This window comes from Clupea harengus, chromosome 8, assembly GCF_900700415.2.
Source record: "Clupea harengus chromosome 8, Ch_v2.0.2, whole genome shotgun sequence".
Lineage (NCBI taxonomy): Eukaryota > Metazoa > Chordata > Actinopteri > Clupeiformes > Clupeidae > Clupea > Clupea harengus.
Genome location: NC_045159.1, coordinates 10,942,575 through 10,952,574, shown reverse-complemented (window position 1 = coordinate 10,952,574; position 10,000 = coordinate 10,942,575). Strand labels below are relative to the sequence as shown.

General features: G+C 44.5%; 1 protein-coding gene across 2 annotated transcripts in view; it reads right to left on the bottom strand.

Moving 5' to 3' along the window:
• Positions 1-1,354, bottom strand: part of LOC105901022 (roundabout homolog 1-like) — a 184,035-nt gene extending 182,681 nt beyond the window's left edge. For both annotated transcript variants that reach the window (XM_031571825.2, XM_031571826.2), the window contains exon 1: positions 996-1,354. The gene's annotated coding sequence lies outside the window, so the exon portion shown is untranslated. The remainder of the gene's footprint in view (positions 1-995) is intronic.
• Positions 1,355-10,000: the final 8,646 nt, after the last annotated feature.

Here is a 10,000-nt window from a genome sequence, read left to right as displayed (position 1 = left end):
GACCTGAGGTAGACATGTACAGCCAGGAGATGTACTGAGTCGTCCTGAAAAGCAATAAAACAATCAGGCGGTCTCGAGAGAGTTCCCTGGGGGGAGATTAGTTCGCTCCTGTCGCCTCCTCGCGGGAGTCCAAGATCCGATTGCGGGGAATGTAACTCACGGCCTATGGATTACACCGTTCAGTTGATCAATGAATGATCGAAAGGATCTAGCATTGGATTTTATTGTGACAGAGGATGACGTTCTTATGAAATCAGGCAATCAAATTCACTAGTAATTGTAAGCCAGAGCATGTGCGGTAGATATTATAGAACTTTGTCCAGACAACAATCCTGGTGCATGCATGTGAGGTACAGTACTCGCGAAGATGACACAGGTTGTAGATTGCAAAAATGCGCACCTCGGGGCGCACCTCTTATTCTCTGCCACGCAGCCATCTATACATCCGCGCACTTCCTCGTACGCATGGTTGCGAGTGACCTCTCTGACTCTTAATTGCGTTGAATCATATTTGAAAGAATGACCGATGTATACAATCAGAACAAATATTCTCCAAAAGCAAGTGCGACGCCGTGCGACGCCGACAACAGAAAAGCCCAATGCTCATTTAAGGAAAGGTCAACTTTTAACCCATGTCAAAATTTTGCGTCAATGCTGTACTCCCTGAAAGTTATTAGAATTGACTTTCAATGTTTACCAGTAAGGATACAGCCAGAGTGGGTTATTGGTTTTATGTTTAGTCCACTCTCTGACAACACCAATAAAGACAATAGCAAATGTAAAAGCGTAAAAAGAGTTGTTGGACTGTCGCGTAAACTGATTACGTATGTATCAGTGCCTGAAATATTAACTAAATGTACATGAAAGTATAAGAACACATGCCCCAAAAGTTGTTATGGGGTGTCTGGGCTTTTAGTACCAAAAGAAAAATCGAGAAAGTTAAATACTCAAGGAAGTCAGTTATTATTCAATAAAGAATTACTCTTTAAACTCACCTTAATTCCCTCTTGGTTGCTTGTTTGATTCAATCCCACTTGACTCAATTGCGTCTCCTATCCATGCTTGTTGAGTCGTTACAACTGTCCCGCCTGCTGGTAGCGATACCTGAGCACTTGAATGCCAAATATTAATCTTAATTGTAATAGGATAGTGGGGAATTGCTTAGCTTCGCGCAGGTGTTTTAGCAAATCGTAGTGTCCGCGATTTGAGTCCGTAGTAGAAAGAGAAAAAGCTCTAATCCCCTCGCAGATGGGAATCCTGAACCGTTATCTATACAATAATGCGGACAGCGCACGGTAAGGCATACAAATCGCTCAGCGCACCTTCTCCTGCGGCGGACCGGCGTTTTCCTCCGGGTCCTACTGCTGAACAGAGACGGATTTCACTGCAGATCCGAGGCGATAGCGCACACCACTCACGTATACTGCGGGCTTCTGAAAACAACCTGTGTTTCACAGATAGTCCCTTTTCAGCCTAATGAAAATAAATATATTATTTTTTAAATGAAAGCAGACATTTACCAGAAATAAAGGGACAAAGAAACAAAATCACATTCTCCTGTCTTTTTCCTATCTTTTAGGCAGGTCCAAGAGTTTTAATGCTAAATGGTACACTACTAACATGGGCTATTTATAAAGACATCATGGGATTCAGTGGCATTCATTTCTCTAATATGAATTAAATGAGCTCCAACTCTCAAACAAATCAATAAACACACACACACACACACACACACACACACACATATTGAGAGAGTGGCAAAGACCTGGTGTAAATGAGAGGGACAAAAGAGACTTGGAGAGGACAACGTGAAACTAATCAAATAGGCAGTTTTGCACCTTTGTTGTTTCCCACTATTGGTTGATTCTCCAAGCAGGGGTCGATGCCCCGACCTCTGCAGGTCTGGCGGTGGTGTGAACCTCACTCTACAGAATATTGATGCTTCTCCCAGGAAGACCTGCATGAGAAAACAGGCACAGCTGAAGCAGCGCAGACCTCATCCTGTCAGTTTCCATAGCAATCAGCCCCAGTGAGGTGCAGCGTGAGCCATTCCCCACGTCTCTCCTGCCACCAGCTCTCTCCCCTTCCCTCAGTCAAGATCCAAAATGGCCCCACACTCGTCTCGGCTTCTCTCGGCTCCACTCTTCTCTGACACTGATGCAGGAAACAAGCCACCTGCAGACCTCCAGCAGGGCTTGGTTGTGTTTGACAACATGAGGATGCCCCTGTCCAGCTCGCCCGCTGTCAAGGCCTTCACATGCGCGTGCACACTCTCACACACTCACTCACTCTCACACACACACACACACACACACACACACACACACACACACACACACACACACACACACACACACACACACACACACACACACACACACACACACACACACACACACACACACACTTGCTGGTTTCTTGTCTATATGTCTCGTTGTCATTGCAGTGCATCTCTGTTACTCATTGAGGCTGTAGATTTATTTTTACACCCATGGATGTAAGAAGCTTCAGTGCATTGAAGTATTGAAGTTAACTATGTGTTCAAACATGACCTCTCTCCATCACATACAGAGAGAGAGAGAGAGAGAGAGAGAGAGAGAGAGAAAGAAAGAAAGAGAGGGACTCAGATTAACACTTAAATCTCTCTCCATTATTATACACAATACATACAGGGTGCTCAGGAATTTACAGTATGTCCTTTGTTCATAGTGAGGGTCAGAACACAAAAATGAGTTTCACATTTCATTGCTTTAGTTGACTTTAGTTGGCTCTAGTTGGCTCTTGTGTGATTTTGACAGGTGTGGCCACAGTGACAGTGGCCATTTTCAGTTTAAATACCATGACCAAGGAGCAGAGAAGGCAATTTATCAGGAGCGCTCCATCCTTTGGTGAGGTCAAGTGGAAGCACCTTTGAATCACTGCACCGCTGGAAATACGTGCAGACCTGTGAAGTTTTAGAGCCGTCGAGCTCTATCTCTGTAGACCAATATCTGTGTGTTTGTGTGTTTGCGTGTGTGCCTCTGGATTTGGTTGGTTGTGGCAGTGTGGGGGTGGGTGTGGGGATGGGGGGGGGGGCAACAAACCACCAGGTGGACAAAACAGCCCCTCTCCAGGCTGCAGTATCGGTCTGTGATCAGTGAGGTAAGTGGTCTAGTCAGCAGACAAAGCCGGGGCTTTCTCATTGGCCCGAGGACAAGCTTGAGAGAGCATAACGATCCCGGGCAGCCCCGTGGACAGCTCCTGGTGCTGAAGTTGATAGTGCCACAGAGCCTGGCCATGTCCCAGCATATTAATGTCAAGATGGGAGACAAGCCACTGCTGAAAACGCTAAGGGGAATTTCTAATCAAATAACAGGGCCTCTCATCTCCTCCCTCCAACCCCCCACCCCCACCACTCAATCAAAAGGTTGTGTTTAAGGGGTTAACATCCAAAAATTAGCATGGAGGGCTGGGTGTCACCCTAGGGTTCAAGAGGTTATTGGCGCCGTTTTAAAGGCGGGGGAAACTGAAGTGAAACCTTGAGCTGGATTATGCACAGGCACACTCAGACTTGCATGGACAGATGCAGAAATGCATAAACACACCCACGTGCACATACACACACTCATTTTCACATTCATTCATAAACACACATACACACACACACAGAGAGAGAGAGAGAAAGAGTAATCCGTATAAATATATATCATACTATTTATACAGCATACATACTAAATAGGTGCTCAACATATATGCACACTCATTTAAATCAATTTCTCTTTAACTCTCTGTCTCTTTCTCTCTCACACACACACACCCACACACTCAAACACACCGGCACACACACACACACACTTAAACACACACACACTTAAACACACACACACTCACACACACACACACTCACACACACACACAAGCACACACACCCACACACACACACACACACACACAGGACCCTTTGCCTACCAGAAACCAGGTCAAGGTGAGGCAGACGAGGAACCCTGTAATGATGTGACTTGGGATCCAGTTAGCAGCAGCTGGTCTTCCAAGGACATGGTGGTTTTCTGAGGAAAGAGAGACAACAAGAGAACACAGACAGACACAAAGAGACTAGTCTGGGGAAGGCTCTTAGGAGGCAGCCAGGCAGAAATGGAGAATAAGACAGAGGAGGAATGCAAAAATGTGGAGAGAAGGAGAAACAAGAAGAGAGAATGAAAGAGAGGAAGAACAAAGGGAAGGCACATCATGATGATGGTGATGAAGAAGAAGAAGAAGAAGAAGAAGAAGAAGAAGAAGAAGAAGAAGAAGAAGAAGAAGAAGAAGAAGAAGAAGAAGAAGAAGAAGAAGAAGAAGAAGAAGAAGAAGAAGAAGATGATGATGATGATGATGATGATGATGATGATGATGATGATGATGATGATGATGATGATGATGATGATGATGATGATGATGATGATGATGATGATGATGATACTTTATTGTCAGACAAGTCAGATTTTCTTTCTGGCAGCATATACAATACAAAATTAGAACAAAATACAAAAGTACATACATTTAACCTAACATTACGATCACAAAATACAATAGTCCCTTCAGCGTACATTTGATCTGGGATTAGGCTCCTTATTTAGTTGTAGGATTGACGGGTGCACAAAAGGGGGGTGAAGGGGTGCACTTCAGTCTATCCCTGTTAAATCTCGGAACCCTGTATTATTGGTTTGATGGTAACAATTCGTATTCACTATTCAGTGCATGATTGGGATCCGTGACAATGTTGTTGGACAGCCTTAATATGTGACTATTATGGGCTGAGTCATAGAGCTTCTCAGGGGGTTGGCCTACAATGAGCAGACTCTCTATGTGGTGGAACAGTTTTGACTTCAAAGTAGTGGACAAACAGCATTACATTACATACAATGGGTGTAATATGCATTACATTTATATAAAAATACCTTCTTGATTTTCCAGTGTAGATAACAGTAGGAACTCTATGAGAGTCTGATGGTGAACCAGATATAATTTCCTCTGTTTTCTTTGCGTTCATCTCAAGAGTATTATTACCACTCCCCTTGACCACTTTGTTCACACCATGTTGGTGCAGCTCTGGCGTGCCTGAGTTGCTTAACAGGGATACTACAACTGTATCATCAGAATAGTTTAGAATGTATTGATTTGGTGTATCTGTACGGCAATCATCGCTATAAATAGTGAAAAGCACATCTGAACTGAAGAGGCAGACCAGTTAATTAAATAGGGATTCAATTACCTCCAGACCATGTTAGATAGCCAAACGTCTGCTTGTATGAGATCAAAAGCTGACGAAAAGTCTAGAAAGTGAGCTCTTGCTCTTGGGTGTGTTTAAATGCTTAGAAATAACATGAACCGGAGTGGCAACAGTGTCTTCTGTACCACAACCCTAATTATAAGCAAACTGGTGAGTTTATTTTATTTTATTTTATTTTATTTAACAAAATATTGGAGCAAAATTCTTTCTATAGATTTCATACTCACCGATGTAGGGGCTATTGGTCTAAAATCCTTATGGTCTTTTGGACATGGGAATTTGTCTAATGGTTTTATGTGCAAAGTTTTCCATAACAGAGGAATGTGTGTCTACAGATGCCTGGAAGATTGGTTGCCACGCCAGAGCAGGTTCTGTTTCACAGCTCATCAAAAGAAAAGCACTGGGTTCGTCTGACCCAGCAGCTTTCATGGTATTTGTACACTGAAATATCACCCTGACATCTTCGATTCTGTCTGAAGTAGCAGATTTATAAGTTTTAAGTATTTCACTTAAGAAAACACAATAATTGTTGTCTTAAATCTGGAAAAGAAAGTGTTTAAATCATTGGCAAAACCAACTTCAATGTCTGTCACAATAGGTCTAGTTGGAGAAGACATCCCAGTCATAGTTGTCATGGTATCCCCCACCCTTTTGGGGTTACTGGCTTTAAAGAGTATGTTTAAAGAGATGCTGTCTATGTGCCGGTTTTACTTCCCTCAATCTAATTTCCATCTCTTTTTCTGTCTGTTTAAGTCCTCCAGAATCTTTGCTTTTGAAAGCCACTTTCCCATATTTTGATTTATGTGTAACTTTTTAATTTCCTTCATATCTGATTTATTATTTGGAGAGATTGTAAAATGCTTTGAGGGGACAACAGGTTGTACACAGAAATGAATGTAATTCAGAAATTTATAACTGCAGTCATTTCATCTAGTAACCCCAATTTGTCCAATCAAAAAAGACTTTCAGTTGTCCATGTCCTTCTGACTTTCTCCTCTGGTTTACTTCTCTTCAGTTTGGTCTTACACACATATGCACAACATTATGATCAGAATTAAGTATGGGTGGACCTACACTTGGACACATCTTTCACATTTACAAAATACTTGTCCAGAGTATTGTTCTTGTTGGTCTGCTCCTTCACATACTGTTTCGAACCTAGGTAGCAGTCTCCAACTGACACTGGTTCAGGTCGCAGAGCACTATTGCCGGTGCATTGGTGTAACTGAGTTGTAACCCATGAACACAGTCAGCTATGGTTCCTGATGCCTGTGACACTTTGCAGCTGGGAGGCGTGTAGATTCTAGCCAGCTTTCCGTGAAGCATAACAAAGAGGCCTCACGAAATTTGTTGCAAAACCTTGTGCATGTGCGTATCGCGTCCACTTTGTCGCTCGATGAGGTTAGTTAGGTTAGTAAGAACAATAGATGGAAGGGGGGGTGGCCGATTGAATCTCCGCCGTAGGCGGTTCCGAATGCTGCCTCTCCTTCCACATTTTCCCTTCCATTTCCTTTTTCAGTTCTTGAGGGATGTTCCCAAACAGATGAACAGAGAACTGAATAGATGTGACTTGATGTCAACTCCCGAGTCAACTTGGATTGTGGCTCCAGCAGAGGCTCTCCTCACCACACGTCTTCGCAAAGGCGAATAATCCACAGAGTCAGTGGCACAGTCTTCCAGACACAAAGTTAGACAACATTAAAAAGTTAGACAACCTTAAAACAGCTTTTAAACTAAAGCACAAATAGAGCAAATGGATCACACTTAGAGCCTGAGAGAGTGAGAGCAGTGAGAGTGAAAGAGAAAGCAAAAGAGAGGAAAAACTAAAGGAAGGGACATAGAGAGAATGAACTAACAACGGCAAGAGAGGGAGAAAAGTGTGCAGACAGAAAAAAAGGATTAGCGAAGAAGAGAGAAGAGGAAAATAGAAGTGAAGAGAGGAAAGAGAGAGCAAGGGAAGCAGAGAGAAAAAGGAGAGTGAATGCTACACAAGAAGAGATGTTTACTGGGCTGGGTCTGGTTTGGGATCCTCTGCGGAGGGGGGGAGAGTGAGGAAGAGGAGCTCTGGGAGGGAAGAGGAGCTAACAGTAGTCCTCAGGTCTCCCCTCCAGAGGGGCCTCCACACTCTCCAGGGGTTTGGACCTGGCTGCACCCCTTCCCTTCCCCCACTGCACTCACACAGCACACAGGCTGGCCTCACAGATCCAAATTACAATGAAGGATGAAAGTAAAAAAAAAACAGGGAAGACACTTGCCATTGTAATGCCATTGTGTATTTCAAAAAGTACAAAATAATTTTAGTCGCAGGTTTTCCTGAATCTGTACAGTACAATAACTACAGTAGCTTTGTGAAGGACCGGACGGTCACCCCACGTTGTTTTAGGGATGTGGCGACTGGAATTGGTGGTGTAGGGGAAATACAGTGCAGGAGATGGTCGTTTGATATAAAAAAAAATATATATATTTATTTACAGGGGGACTGTCAACCCCAACACAGTGCACACAACATAAACACATGTAAATCAAACCGATAACAGATACCGGCCGTACTCACCCGGAACCGAAGTAACCTGGCACCCTAGGCACCTGCTTGGCCGATTAGGCCCAAATACCGGCACCCTCTCCAGGCCCAAGCCAGGCCCAAACTAGGCCCAGGCACTCAGCCCGAAGCTAAGTACATAACTAACCGTACCAACCAAACCAAACAAAACAAGCACACAAAAACAGGCACAATATACAAGACACAAAGACAAAGCACAGAGACACCGTGTCCACACAACTAGACACAAAAACACCTTCACCTCACATCAGGGAAGTATTTTTATCTCGATACCTCTTTGTCCGTGCTCTCATGCCTCTTACAAACAGTCTCCCCTTCTCTACACATGAGGCACCCTTTAAATAGGGCACAGCCACTTGGGCTTAATTGTATCCAACATTTGGATCAGGTGAGCCAGGACCCAACCATTATGGGGGGAGGAGTCCAAGAGTCTTAAAGGGCACCATCTCCTTTTGCCCCGGTGAGGAGGGGGAGAATTCACCTTCTCACAAGCTTGCTATGGTGTGTCTGTTAACTCTTAGTATGCAACTGTGTCCATCTGATTAACTGATAATCAAGCATGCATGCTAAACGAAGATGAGTGGAGTGATTCGGCCTTTAGGTTTAACACTGATGAATGATTTTGAATGGCTGAGTTGAAAAAGTAGCTCTCCTACTGCGAGATCTGCGAATATGAGAGCACAGTGCCAGTCTCTATCACCCCCTTTCACATTCTCTCAAATCTCTATGGTGGATAAAGCAGTGACCGTTGCTCTCCACCCATACTAAGCAGTCATTCAGCTGCAGTTTAACATCATTAAACCTGAGGTTCACCCTTACAGATCACACAGGCTTAGCGTCAGACTGCCCAGACACTTATGGCCAGATCTCATTTCCTGCACACTTTATCAGCTCTTCACACGCACACTCTCCAAAATTCATTTGTGATCACAGCTATTTCAGGAGGGCGCCCTGTGTCACTCCTGAACTGCCAGTCTGGACAGAGAGAGAGAGAGAGACGGAGAGACAGATAGAGAGAGAGAAAGAGAGATTGAGAGAGAGAGAGCTCACAGTGCTGTAGTTGAGTAGTCTGTGAGGCACATGGTAAGCAGAGGCAGTCTCTCAGCAATAGCCCAGGGAAAGAAAGGGAGTGGGCGGGGTGACAGGTTGTTTTGATGTGTGTGTGAGTATGTGTGTGTGTTTCTGTGTGTGTATATATGTATGTATGTGTGAGTGCGCGCGTGTGTGTGTGTGTATTAGGCGGACTGTAGGAGGCTTGGCTAATTACCATGTGGGAAACGTTCGCTGAGTAAACGGCGGCTAACGAAGCCCGTTGCGCGGCGGGAGCGCATGCCCTCACTCTAGGCTGTGCGTAATGAAAGTTGTCTCTCTTCCTCCCCTCCCCTGCGCTCCCACGCCGCCATGTTCAAACATTTAAACGGGCTAATGAGCCAATTTACAGCATAAAAATGAAAAGGCGCCCAGAGATAAGAAAACAATGACACTCTCTCTCTCTCCCTTACTTTCACTTTTTCCTCCTCTGACTTTTTCCCTCCTAATCTATTCAATTTTCTTACAGCTGCCATTGTTTGCCTTGCGTTATACCTCTCTCACACACACTCTCTCTCCCTCCCTTCATCTCAAGGTCCGCTGTCCCCTTGTCATTCAGAATACTGAATACAGTTGATATACACGATAGCTGAGGGAACCTATAGATGTGGCTTTACCTGCAGATAAGGGAAGGGGGGGACGAGCATAGGGATCCACACATCAGCAGACTGTGTGCAGCAAGCTGTGGTGTGGGGAGGAGGGAGGATGGGGGGGGTGTGGGGGCGGTGTAGATTAACACTTTTAAATGAATAAATTACCAGAGCATGAACAGGTAGATAATATAACGTGCTCCATCCTGACGAGAGGGAACTCAGAGTCTACCCAGGGCACCGGTGGAACGGCTGCCAGCCCGCCACAGCGCCAGCTTTCAGATTGCTCAGGGAATACTTCCGAGACAGTGGCGACATGAGGTGGCACAAGGTGGGTGTCAATTAAAATGATCTATGAGCCTGCCGTTTTTTAATTAGGACCCAGCGATACATTTAATACTGGTCATTAGACCCTTAATTACGTGTTAATTGAACTGCATTACTTTGTGTACTAAATTGACAAAACAGGGGTGGATGGGGGAGGAACAGGACAAG